The sequence below is a fragment of the Cyprinodon tularosa genome, unplaced genomic scaffold (assembly GCF_016077235.1).
Source record: "Cyprinodon tularosa strain WSP-4 unplaced genomic scaffold, ASM1607723v1 ctg165, whole genome shotgun sequence".
NCBI classification, from domain to species: Eukaryota; Metazoa; Chordata; class Actinopteri; order Cyprinodontiformes; family Cyprinodontidae; genus Cyprinodon; species Cyprinodon tularosa.
Genome location: NW_024038483.1, coordinates 1,232,501 through 1,245,521, shown reverse-complemented (window position 1 = coordinate 1,245,521; position 13,021 = coordinate 1,232,501). Strand labels below are relative to the sequence as shown.

At 37.9% G+C, this 13,021-nt stretch overlaps 1 protein-coding gene across 3 annotated transcripts in view; it reads right to left on the bottom strand.

Annotated features, from left to right (window-relative positions):
* Nucleotides 1–12,063: 12,063 nt before the first annotated feature.
* arhgef10la (Rho guanine nucleotide exchange factor (GEF) 10-like a) overlaps nucleotides 12,064–13,021 on the bottom strand; it is a 181,120-nt gene continuing 180,162 nt past the window's right edge. For all 3 annotated transcript variants that reach the window (XM_038280869.1, XM_038280871.1, XM_038280870.1), the window contains one exon: nucleotides 12,064–13,021. This exon is cut by the window's right edge and continues 2,215 nt beyond it. The gene's annotated coding sequence lies outside the window, so the exon portion shown is untranslated.

Sequence of the window (13,021 nt, the reverse complement as noted above, 5' to 3'; positions counted from 1 at the left end):
ACTGCAACGCTTCACTCGCTTTATTTTAGCCTTAAACAAGGCATGCACATTTTTTTGAGATGTAGGGAAAGTTACAGAACAAGCTGCACGGGCCTAAAGCTGGGGGCTGAGATAATGAAATATTACCCAATGCAGGGTTAATTGCCTGAGAGTATCTATAGAGAAAAGCACACATTCTATTTGAGTCTTGGCAATAGAGAATTTGAGCAAGATTTGGGGATTTCATTTTTATATTTTGTTTCTGGGCAAAGAAATGTAATATGGCTGACCTAGGAACAAGGAACTGCTTTATTCAGTAAAAATCAGGTTTTCAAAACCCATTGGAGAGTAATGGACATTGACCATTTTATGAGTTGAGTTGTCCTTTTTGTTTAACGTTTTTACAGTAATAAAGAAATAACAATCAATAAATAAATAAAAAAAAATCATTTTTTTGCTACCGTAATTGGAGACAGCTATTACACTGTCTTTCAGCCAAAGAGTTTGTGTAAATTAGTACCTATGCCAACGGGACCGGTAACTTAAGCCAAGCTTATAATGTGAACATTCACTGCAAATGAGAAAACAACACAAGTGCCAAAAAAATCTATTTTATGTTAATTATCACCACTACAGACACAAAATCTTACCAAAAAGATGGCAGACCAGGGAAGAGACTAAAATGTCTGCTGTAAACAAATGCTCTTAACACTCCAATCCTCCTCCCTCCCTTACTGACTTTATTTTAGAAATAGAGGTCACTAGACCATTTGACCTCTCCCACCCTGGATACAAACTGTTTCAGATTCTTGAAAAAGGCTGTAGTCTAATGTCAGTCAGCTGTCTTTGTCAAACCTATCAAAGTGTTGAGAGAACTTCCTGCGAAAACCTTTTGATTTATTTTAACTCTGTTTCCTTGTGGTTTGAGGACCCAAAATGCAGAGGCAGAGAGGCTGAGGAGATTTCTTGCAGTTTAATGGGGCTAAAAGTAAACAAAGGCAGGAATGCAAAAATCCAACTAATAATCAATAGCAAACCAGAACTATGGAGACATCTGGGGAAACCAAACACGAGGAGCCAGGGAGAGACGAGGTAGGTGGACAACAGCATGGGACAGTAAAGACAAGGAACCAACAAAGAGTGAGAGCAGAGGGAGAGCATATACAGCTGAGTGAGACAAAGGCAGGGCTAACGAGTTGACAAGGAGCAGGTGTGAGAGGAGATGAGGGAGCCAAGGGGAAAGGAACACACACACACACAAGAGGGCAACAGTGGACAACAGAAAACTAGAACTAACATAAATCTAGAAATTACAACAAAACTGGAATTAAACCAATAAAACTAGAAAAAAAGGAGCAAAGTAAAGAAAAACAGAACCAAGACCATGACAATGATAAGTGTTTTTCTTCTGCTTCATATCTAATTTAGCTGATTTTTTGTTTTTTTGCTTTCAAGATTTTTTTAACATGCATAAAAAAAGGTTGCATTAATCAAAAATATATATTTTCAATAAAAAACTATTCACTTCAAACAGAGTATTTGGAGGCAAATGTATAATTGAAACCCCCAAACTACATTGGAACACTGTTTTTCTTTAATTAAAAACATTTTTTTGAGGGAATTTTAGATAGAAGTGAAATTTTTTTGTTTAAAGCAACTTTTAATTTTGTTTTGTGATTGAACCATATAATGGATCAATATGAAATCACTTCAATGAAAAGAAAGGCCTCTTTAATTATAGAATAAAATTGTATTAGAATAACTTTTTTTTAAATTGAAAAAAAAAAATCTTTTATTGAAGTAGTCAGTTCTGTGTTGGTAAGTTGGTAAGTATTTAAAACAGTTTGAAAATAATTGGTGTCACATTATTAGCCAGATTTTGATTAAATGAAAAGGTTGATAACTTAATGCTGGTTGATCAATTTGCATGATGGTGTTAGGTTAGCAATCTAAAGGAAAAACTGCATTTTGCCAGACGCCGCCCCTACTAATATAAGGTGCCAAATATTGATTATAGCTTAGTCTATGACCCATGCAATGGAAATTCTGTGTTAAATATGCTCTGTAATAAAATCAATAATTCTTAACAATGTTGCTGAAAACACCCCTCTCACACTCGAAGGTGACGAAATAGGCTACGTTCACACTGCAGGCCTTAATGCTCAATTCCGATTTTTTTGTGAAATCGGATTTTTTTGCGTGTCCGTTCACACTTCCAAGTATATGCGACTTGTATGTGATTTACTGTGTGAACTGAAAGCGTTCAACCGAAGTGTCCCGCATGCGCACTCGAGGACGCGATGACGTCACATGTAGCAAGCGTCCTCAGTGTTTGCGGAAGTAAACATGACTCGTAATACCGCAGCATATATTGCGTTCTTTAAGTTCTTCTCCAACAGGAGCAGGCACATTACGAACGAAATCTTTTTAAGAAGATCAAAAAGAAAGACCCTCCCCCAGTTCCGGTAAGACCCTTCGAGTTTGGTCTGAATCGAGCTATCTTTCCAAATATGAATTAAGTCAGCAACCTCACTTTCTCTCCATTGACTGCTCTCTGTGTTATCTTCCGCCATGGTTGTTAGTTTTTCCCGCCTCCGCTTAGTAGGACGCAGATTAGTAACGTTTAGTAACATTTGTCAAGTATCAATGACGTGTAGGTCGGATGAATGCGACCTGGCCGTACAGACACAGGTCGCATTTGAAAAGATCAGATACGTATCGGATTCAGGACCACATATCCAAGTGGCCTGGGTCGCATTTGAAAAAATCAGATCTGTGTCGTTCAGACTGTCATAAAAAGATCAGATACAGGTCACATATGGGCAAAAAAATCGGAATTGGGTCACTTCAGGCTGCAGTGTGAACGTAGCCATAGTAACATTTTGTGAGCTAAAATGGAGGTCAATTTCTGCAAGAAACATTTATGTTTACCCTATTCTTATCTTCAGGTAACAGAGTACATGTCAGATTAAATAATACTACTTATACTTTAGCGATAGTATCTAGGTGTTACTTTATTGTATGTCTCGTACCATGTCTGTCGGTTGTGCTGTTCTTTTGACATCTCTTTGCAGTTGATGAAGCAGACTGAAAATGTTTTATCACCCTTTTATCTCCTCTTTCATATTTTCTTCTTTTTTTTTCTGGTTTTCCTCTTCTGTTCTACCTACATTGCAGTGTCCATATAATCTGTAGAGCTCCCTGCATAATTATAATAAAGCAAATTATATGCATGAAACAAGTGGAACACTATGGCAATAGCCCTACTGCTCCACTTGTGAAAGTAAAATATGTTGGGCTCTTTTTGGCAAAAGGACAATTATTCTTATTGCCACATTGCCAGACAGGACACTAAAACAAAAAAAAAAAAATTTACGTTTAAGTCAAGTGGATCATATGTAAAAGATCATGCTGAACAGAGCCCCTCCAACAATAAAGAAAAAACAAAATAGATAATGTAACCCAAGTTGCATTCTAGGATTAGAAATAACCCAAATTAAAGTCAACACATGTGATTTCTTATAGACTAGGTTCGTCTGCTGGAGGAGGTGGCAAATTGTAAAACACAGAGACAGTTTGATGGTGCAAAATTAGTGAGTTGTATTATTATTTACAATATATACACAAGTTATTCCACAATGTTAAAGTCCAAATGGGTTCCTTAAACCAAGGAAGTCAACCAGTCTTTGTTGATGATGAAAGGGAGAAAAAACAAAAATAATAATCCAATTTCTTCAGTGAAGACTTGTTGGGCTGAATCTCCAACCAGTTCGGAAGAGTTTCCTCAGACAATCCCAATCCGTTAAGCGGTTAGCTCGCCAGTCTGGTCATTATGAAGCCAGACAATCTTTGCTGTATCCTAGACCCTTCAGCCACGCCTTGAGGGGGATCTGCAATATACCTGGCCTGTGTAAACAGGCCTAAACAATCAATTTATATGTACATGTATTTTCTTATAAATGCAGGAGTTTACATAATAGTTAAATGCAACTTATGCAAAACAGTATTTCTACAGAACAGTAGTTTTGGTAAGCATTTCAATTTAGTTCAGTGTATAACTATAACAGGCTGGGGAGGCTAGTGCTAGCATGCTAGCTCCCAAGCAAACACTCACCAGTTCCCTCTTGACCAACCGTGATCTTTACAATGTTTGGTTGAGTGATCACACGTCTGCAAATTAACAGAGGCACAAGATTGAAGATATACAATAGTTATGATAACCACTTGGGAACAGACCAGAAGCCTACCTGCACGTCAGGGTCCAACAGCATTTCCTACCTAAGGCGCGGTTAGCAGCCATATAAGCCATAGCTGTCAATTAGGACAATGACGTGCAGCTGGCACATGATGTCAAAACCATGCAAGAACAGTATTGTTCTCACTAGATTAGTGTTGAATAAATTAAAGAAAGGAGGATTTTAATTAAACCTTTAAATAAAAATAAATAGAATTAAATCTAAAAATGGAAAATAAAATATAAAATGAATCTAATATAGAAAAATTATCCTGGTTACAATAATATGGGAATATATCACCTGCCAAAAAATCATTATAGCTTATTCTATGAACCGAGGAAGGAAATTTCTGCATTAAATTCATGTATGTTATTGCAAATTTGACCGTTTGCTCCTCAATTTAACTTAACAAGGTGTGGACAGAGGAAAAATGGAATTTCATATTAAATAATTCATTAAGTGGGTTATATCATATAAAAAAGTTTCCAAATAAAATAAAAAAAAAACTGAGAATATTATGCTTAAAATTATTCATAAATCTCGCACATCCAAATTAAAGTGCTTTTCATTCTATTAAGAGCACGTAGGAAACAAGTCAGATTTCTGTTAAGAGGTAAAGCAAGAGGTAGAAAGTATTTTTTTTTTTTAAAAGGCTTCGCTCGCCCTGTGGAAGGTGGGCCACAAATTTTTAGGTGATTCAAAATCCATCATGGAACTACCTTAAAATGCCGGTGCAGTGGGTCAATCAAAGACCTCTAATCCTGGGTTCGACTGTGTTTAATTATTTTAGCTGTGCACCGTCCGTTGCATAAAATAACCCTGTCACTAGTGTTGCAGGTAACTGTCTGGTTATGTCTTTAATTTGCAATATTTCACATTTTTGAATGTCACTGGACAAGATTGTTCCACACTCATTCCTGCAGATTGTTCTTTGCTGATATTTAATTTATATATCCAGTAGGGGGACTCTGTGTCAAAGTAGAGATTAAAAAAATAAAACATAAAAATTAATTTTTTTTGTGTAGCTGTTTCAGGCTGCTCATGAGAATGGTCAAGATTTATAGATGCCTTTTAGTGGCTATAATATAATCTGAATATAAAAATCTTACTGAAGTATTATCAGATTGACAGTGATTTTAATACAGGTAGGGAGATGCTACCCAATGTTTTCCTTCAACTGTCCAGGATCCAGTACAAACAACTTCAAGGTCATTTAATTAAATTGTTATCATGTAAAGAAAGTATTTTTCAATTTGTATTTGTATATATATATATATATCACTGCATGAAAAGTGAGATTTTCGTCCCCGTAAACCCCCGTAAACTCCCGCAGATCTCCCTGATTTTCGTCAGTTTCCGACAATTTGCAACCCGTGCTTGTCCTCGTTTGTCGTGCCACAAATTGTCGGAAACGGACTCTGACGTATGTGGAGAGCGATCAGCTGTACTAATGGCACTAATTAGCATATGAAAAGCAAACCCGCGCGACTGGCCAGGACTGGCTTGAATAACCTACTCAGTATTGGCTGAAACCACTATTCTCAAACAAGTGAAATCGCTCGTGATTGGCAGCAAAACCACATGTGGCCACGCCAGGCTTTAATTTTCTTACTGAGTATTGGACGGAAGCCCATCTTTTTAAACAAGTAAAGTCGCTCGTGATTGGTTGGCATATACATATATATTTACATATAAATTTACATATATATATTTATTCATATATATATATATATATATATATATATATATATATATATATATATATATATATATATATATATTTATTCATTCATATATTTATTCATTCATATGGTGTGTATTTATGTTATCCTACACTACTACACAATTATTATGCTACCATCAAGGACATGAATGAATTTATACAGGAAATGAACATTTGCCAGGAAGCTGTTTATGCAAAGAAAGAGCTTTATTGAAACACACACAACTATATACAACGCGTATCCAAACACATGCGTTTCTAAAAATTAAAAGTCCGTGAACGGTCCGTTTGCTTCCTCGGGTTGGAGGTAACTGGCAGCATTCCCTCCGAGGCAGGTCCGATGTGCAGATGCCTACTGTGCGCGGCCCTGTACTTCGGCATCGCTTCTAACCGGGACTGCAGCTTAACACAGAGTTCAGTGAGATCCGGCCTACGAAATGGCGGCGACCGTACAATCCATCCAGAGACACCGCCGACGAAGGCGGACTTCCAGAGTTCCACTTCCTCATCTGCTAGCACACTCTGCCTCGCTTTCAGCAGCTGAAAAAAAAAAACAATGAATCAGCGCACTGCGTATGGACACAACACATCTATTAATGCACCTGAAAAATAGTCACCAAATAAAGTCTTACCCTCTTTCTTCTGGCCCGACTCCGAGCAGATTGCCTCCGCACGCAGCGTGTTGACTGGCTGCGTATATCTGAAGCTCCTGCGTACCGTCTGAAAATACGTCTTACAGGCAGCTGGAAAACAATTAAATGAGAGTGGTATGAATAAAAAATCAAACGCAAGTCACAGTAACAAGGAAGGAGAAAACATTAAAACAAGTCACTTACACACAATGTCGTCTTTATCAACATCGTGCAAATCTGGACTTGCTGATATGGCTCCGAGCAAATAGGAGGTCACCGCCTCATTGTGAGGCGACAGTAGTCTGTGAAAACAAAATGTAAAGCTATGATCGGTATCTATCCGTATCCATTGCCTTTTACCGCAGAATGAAAGCATATTCTTTAAATCTTACCCTTGCTCCGGTTCATAGCGCCTGCAATTAGTCTCCGAGTTGAGAAGACGGCGTACTGCTTCCTGTGAATCACAAAAAATACACTTTAATAAAGCTTGTTCTTGCAAGGCTACTATTAGCAGTAGCTTTAGGCTAGGCTGCTATTAGCCTTATCTTAGGCTAGGCTGCTTTTAGCCTAGCAGGCAGTAATCGAACATATATTTACCGCTAGCATCTCTTCTTTGAGTTCGTCTTGTTCGATGCAGAGTCGCCATCGCGTCCAAGAGGAGTTTTACCCCGAAATCCAGACGCTCCAGACCGCCTGCACAAAGCAAAGCATACATCCTCCGATGTGGCACCAGACCGCTACGCTCTGTTTCTTTCTTTCTTTCTTCTTGTTTAATGGTGGTTGACAAGCAACTTATTGGTGTGCATTACCGCCACCTACTGGTAAGGAGTGTGGATCAGGACGCAACTTAAAAAAAAAAAAAAAAACTAAATCCTTTCTATCAGTTTAGTTTTCTTAAGAAATCTTAATAAATTACGTAAATATTCAGAAGAGGAGCAATATCCCAACATATCTGATATTTTTAATTGTAACTTATTCTTTAGAAGTCGATATTCTAATTTCCTTCTCTCCTCAGAGTACTTTGGACAAAACAACAAAACATGTTCTACTGTCTCTTCTTGAAAACAAAATTCACAATTTCCTGATGGATGTCTTCCCATTATAAATAATGTACTGTTTAAACCTGTATGACCAAAACGTAACCTGGATATGATATTATCTTCTTCTCTACTTCTTCCTGTTCCCCTCATTACCCCAACTTTCCTTTGAATGCTATAAAGCCATCTACCAGTTTTTTCCTCCTCCCACTGCTTCTGCCATCTTTCCTTAACCTTTTGTTTCATAATAGATTTTATCTCCTCTTTACTAAATGGAATCAGTATCTCAATGCAACTGTTTTTTGAAGCTTGTTTTGCATATCTGTCTGCCAATTCATTTCCTATTACTCCTATATGAGATGGAACCCATGTAAAAATGACAATTAGCTACGCTCTGAGTTTCTTGGAGATCGTAAAGAGCATGCGCGAGATGAACCAGGGTTTCCGCGGATCAATAAAAATAATTAAAAAATCATTCATTTTTTTTTAAATCAAGGCCTTAATTTGCACTAAAATTATTTAAATATGTTTATCGAAGTATTTATAATTCTTTAATAAAAAATGCTTATAAAAATAATTTCGTCAGATATATTATATCGCTCCAGGCGGAGAAAAAGCTAGAGGATATATACACTCACCGGCCACTTTATTAGGTACCCCATGCTAGTAACGGGTTGGACCCCCTTTTGCCTTCAGAACTGCCTCAATTCTTCGTGGCATAGATTCAACAAGGTGCTGGAAGCATTCCTCAGGGAGTTTGGTCCATATTGACATGATGGCATCACACAGTTGCCGCAGATTTGTCGGCTGCACATCCATGATGCGAATCTCCCGTTCCACCACATTCCAAATATGCTCTATTGGATTGAGATCTGGTGACTGTGGAGGCCATTTGAGTACAGTGAACTCATTGTCATGTTCAAGAAACCAGTCTGAGATTATTCCAGCTTTATGACATGGCGCATTATCCTGCTGAAAGTAGCCATCAGAAGTTGGGTACATTGTGGTCATAAAGGGATGGACATGGTCAGCAACACTACTCAGGTAGGCTGTGGCGTTGCAACGATGCTCAATTGGTACCAAGGGGCCCAAAGTTGCCAAGAAAATATTCCCCACAGCATGACACCACCACCACCAGCCTGAACCATTGATACAAGGCAGGATGGATCCATGCTTTCATGTTGTAGACGCCAAATTCGGACCCTACCATCCGAATGTCGCAGCAGAAATTGAGACTCATCAGACCAGGCAACGTTTTTCCAATCTTCTATTGTCCAATTTCGATGAGCTTGTGCAAATTGTAATCTCAGTTTCCTGTTCTAAGCTGAAAGGAGAGGCACCTGGTGTGGTCTTCTGCTGCTGTAGCCCATCTGCCTCAAAGTTCGATGTACTGTGCGTTCAGAGATGCTCTTCTGCCCACCTTGGTTGTAACGGGTGGTTATTTGAGTCACTGTTGCCCTTCTATCAGCTCGAACCAGTCTGGCCATTCTCCTCTGACCTCTGGCATCAACAAGGCATTTCCGCCCACAGAACTGCCGCTCACTGGATGTTTTTTTCTTTTTCGGACCATTCTCTGTAAACCCTAGGGATGGTTGTGCGTGAAAATCCCGGTAGATCCGCAGTTTCTTAAAATACTCAGACCAGCCCTTCTGGCACCAACAATCATGCCACGTTCAAAGTCACTCAAATCACCTTTCTTCCCCATACTGATGCTCGGTTTGAACTGCAGGAGATTGTCTTGACCATGTCTACATGTCTAAATGCACTGAGTTGCCGCCATGTGATTGGCTGCTTAGAAATTAAATGTTAACGAGCAGTTGGACAGGTGTACCTAATAAAGTGGCCGGTGAGTGTAAATACGTATATATATGTGTGTGTGTGTTTACATACATACAGGAGTCATGGAACTGTGCTAGCAGCTCCTTCATATTTCATGTACACTAATAACTTGTGTACATGGTTCTTGTTGATGGCATTAAAATCATTTCTAATAGCATTAAAATAGCATTAAATTAGAGTCACTCATTCCTGTATGAACCCTGTGAGCGCTTAATTTAATATGACATATTAAAAAAATCCCACCATTATCCAGCATATGTTCAGTTTCTGCCCAAATATATATTTATATTTTTGTAGATTTTTGTAACGGGGATAAGGATAATTCAAAACTGCTTTTTTTGAATGAACTTGTTCTCTACTTCCAAACATCTCTTTTCATTCCTGTAATAAGAAGTTTATTTTGAATGGATTTGATTAAAGTTTAAGTCCCTCGGTATAAAATAAATATTTTGATGGAGATGAGAAATCTTCTTCCTCGTTGGTGAATAACCAATAGTTTGGATCCAATCATTTAAATAAACGGTGTTAGTTTTTTTTTTTTTATATATAAGAATTGTGCTATAATTTCTAGTCACCGATCTGTTGCTGCTATATTTTAATTTGATGAACCGGAATTTGTCGATGTTCTTTTTCCTGTTTGGTGCGATTGCAATTGCGGATCTTGACCTGGCCGGACCTTATGACCACAGTGTACCAATCTTCTGATGGCTACTTCCAACAGGATAATGCGCCATGTTATAAAGTGAATCATCTCAGACTCATTTCTTGAAACTTTTCCACTTAAGTTATTGTGAATTGAGCATATTGACAGACAACATTTTATTTTTTATCTTAAATGCAATTTTTTTTTTTTTTTATAATTACTGCTCTAAATGTATTGCTCTGTCAGCTAAAGATCTGTTTTGGTCTCTATACTTTAATTAAATAAATCAATTCAAGGCTATACTGAGCCTGATCTCTTTGTATCAGAGATTTCTTACCTTTTAGAAAAATGTCACTTGGAGTAAAACCCCCCCCTGCAACCCTGATTTGCATTTGTATAGCTCACAGCATGTTCATTTACATGTTAAAGCCTCCCCTAGAATTCCATGGGGGGGAGGCATGGGGGGAACACTGCCTAAGAAAGTCCACGTCAATTTCTGACAATTTACGGGAGTTTTCGGCGAAGCCTGCAAATTGTCGTAAACTGCCGCTAACCTGAAGTTCAACGACAATCTACAGTGCCGCATATTGACGAAAATCCCACTTTTCATGCAGTGTATATATATATATATATATATATATATATATATATATATATATATATATATATATATATATATATATATATATAGATGGCTAACCAACCAGACATCATGTTGATCGACAAACAGCAGAAGAAGGCAGTAGTGATAGATGTGGCAATCCCAAGCGACAGCAACATCAAGAAGAAGGAACACGCGAAGCTTGAGAAATACTAAGTGCTGAAAGAGGAGCTAGAAAAGATGTGGAAAGTAGGAGCAGCAGTGGTGCCAGTGGTAATTGGAGCACTGGGGGCTGTGACCCCCAAACTGGGAGAGTGGCTACAGCAGATTCCAGGTAAAACATCAGAGGTCTCTGTCCTGAAGAGCGCAGTCCTAGGAACAGCTAAGATACTGCGCAGAACCCTCAAACTCCCAGGCCTCTGGTAGAGGACCCGAGCTTGAGGATGACACATACCATATATAAGTTTTTCATTTTAAGATCCTGAAGTGGTAAAAAAATAGAAAATCCCATAGACTCTGTAATGATGTGGCTCACCTTCTTCACTGGTACAGGGAGGGGAGAAGCGGTTGAAAAGATGGGACTGCTGCTGGTGGATCAGCTGTTTACATTATGGAGGGACAACATTGGTTATTTAATGTAAATATCCTGCTAAACATTTACTTGCGCTTAGGTAATGCTAACCCTCCAAAGAGCAAGAGAAGGCTTTTTCCTGTTGCCTGGTCTGGATTGTAAATATGAATTCTCAGCTCTGTGAGCTTTCTGCTTGGCCTCTGTGTTAGTTACAGACACACTATTGGCTCATTACGAGTCCTGGGTTAATCCTTGTTTATTTTTTTTCCTGAAAAAAAAAAAAAAAAAAAAAAAAAAAAAAAACTTGCAGATGTGCAGCAGTACCTGGCTGGCCAGCATCATCAATGTGATTTGCTCTTTACTAATATGTTTTTTGTTAACTCTCTGCATTTAACTTATGCCCTTGGGGAGTAGTATGCTGCCATTGTGCAGCACCGGGAGCAGTGTGGGGACCCAGAGTGGCAGTGGGTTTCTCACTCACAACCTTAGGATTCCAAGTTCTATACTCTAGCCTCTGGGCCACCACTTCCACACTTCCTGCATCTTTCTCTCTCTTAGTTCTCATCCATTCTTTCTTTCTCGCCTCCCTTTACATCTCAGTGTCCGTTGTATACGATTTCCCTCCCTAAATCATTTTCATCAAAGTTTCAGATACAACTATAAGGCAAAACCTCATGGCAACAACCATAATGGTCTGCTTGTGAAAGCAGATCTATTGGTCAATCGTCTAGCTCTGGGACATCTATTCCCAGAGCCGTATTGGCAAGCAGGATGACAAAAAAAAAGTTAACTCAAAGCCTGAATTTGTCCTTTAATTTTTCTCTTGATGTTTTATTGCACAAGAAAAATGCGCATCTGCATGGGTAAATGATTACAGCATACTTTGCAAGCCAAAGTCTTTGATCTGTGATGCCTTGTTGCAGGTTTTGATACTTTTCCAGTCATCTTCAACAGAAATGTATGTCATAGGATAGACACATTTCGTACTACCTTACCAGAAACTAATACACATATAAGCCAAGAACACACCATTTTCTGATTCAAGATGAAATCACTTTTGTTCCTTATAAATTCAAATCTAAGTTTATTTGTTACAGTAGGCTACCCAACTAATGTTACAGTACAGTTTGTTAATAAATGAGTATTCAGTGCATAAATATCTGCAAATTTTTTAAATGAGTGTTTCCATGAAAATCAACATTTAGGAATAAATTCATGTCAATAAAAAAATCCAGTGCAAGGGTAAAAATTCTTTTGCCGTCAAAAAAACCCGTCATTGGATGACTCCACCGAAATAATATATTCTTTTAAAAGAATATGGGAATATATTCAAAGTACCTCAATAACCAAATGTTAACAGTCCATATCACATAGAGATTTAGTAAGAATGCTCTCATATTTATAAAACCATACTCTTCTCCATAAATTGAAAAAAATAAAAAACAAAACAAAAAAAGATATAACCAGTCTATGGTGACAGGAAAAGCTAAAACATACATATGCCCTCTGGCCACCATCCCATCTGATGTATGGGCATGTAGTTCTAATTAAAAATAACAGATTAAAGGGGAGTTTTAATGTTTAAATTATTTTCCTTAACTAGATATTTAAGGCTTTTAAAGCTTTAACAGTTCGGTGAAAATGTCAAAGTAAACTTCAATCTGCCCAATATGAAATATATGTATTTTTTAACCTCGTTTTATTTTTCCTATTGTCCGTATTATTGGTTAAATTAAGTAAGGGAGCATTGATTTTAAGTTA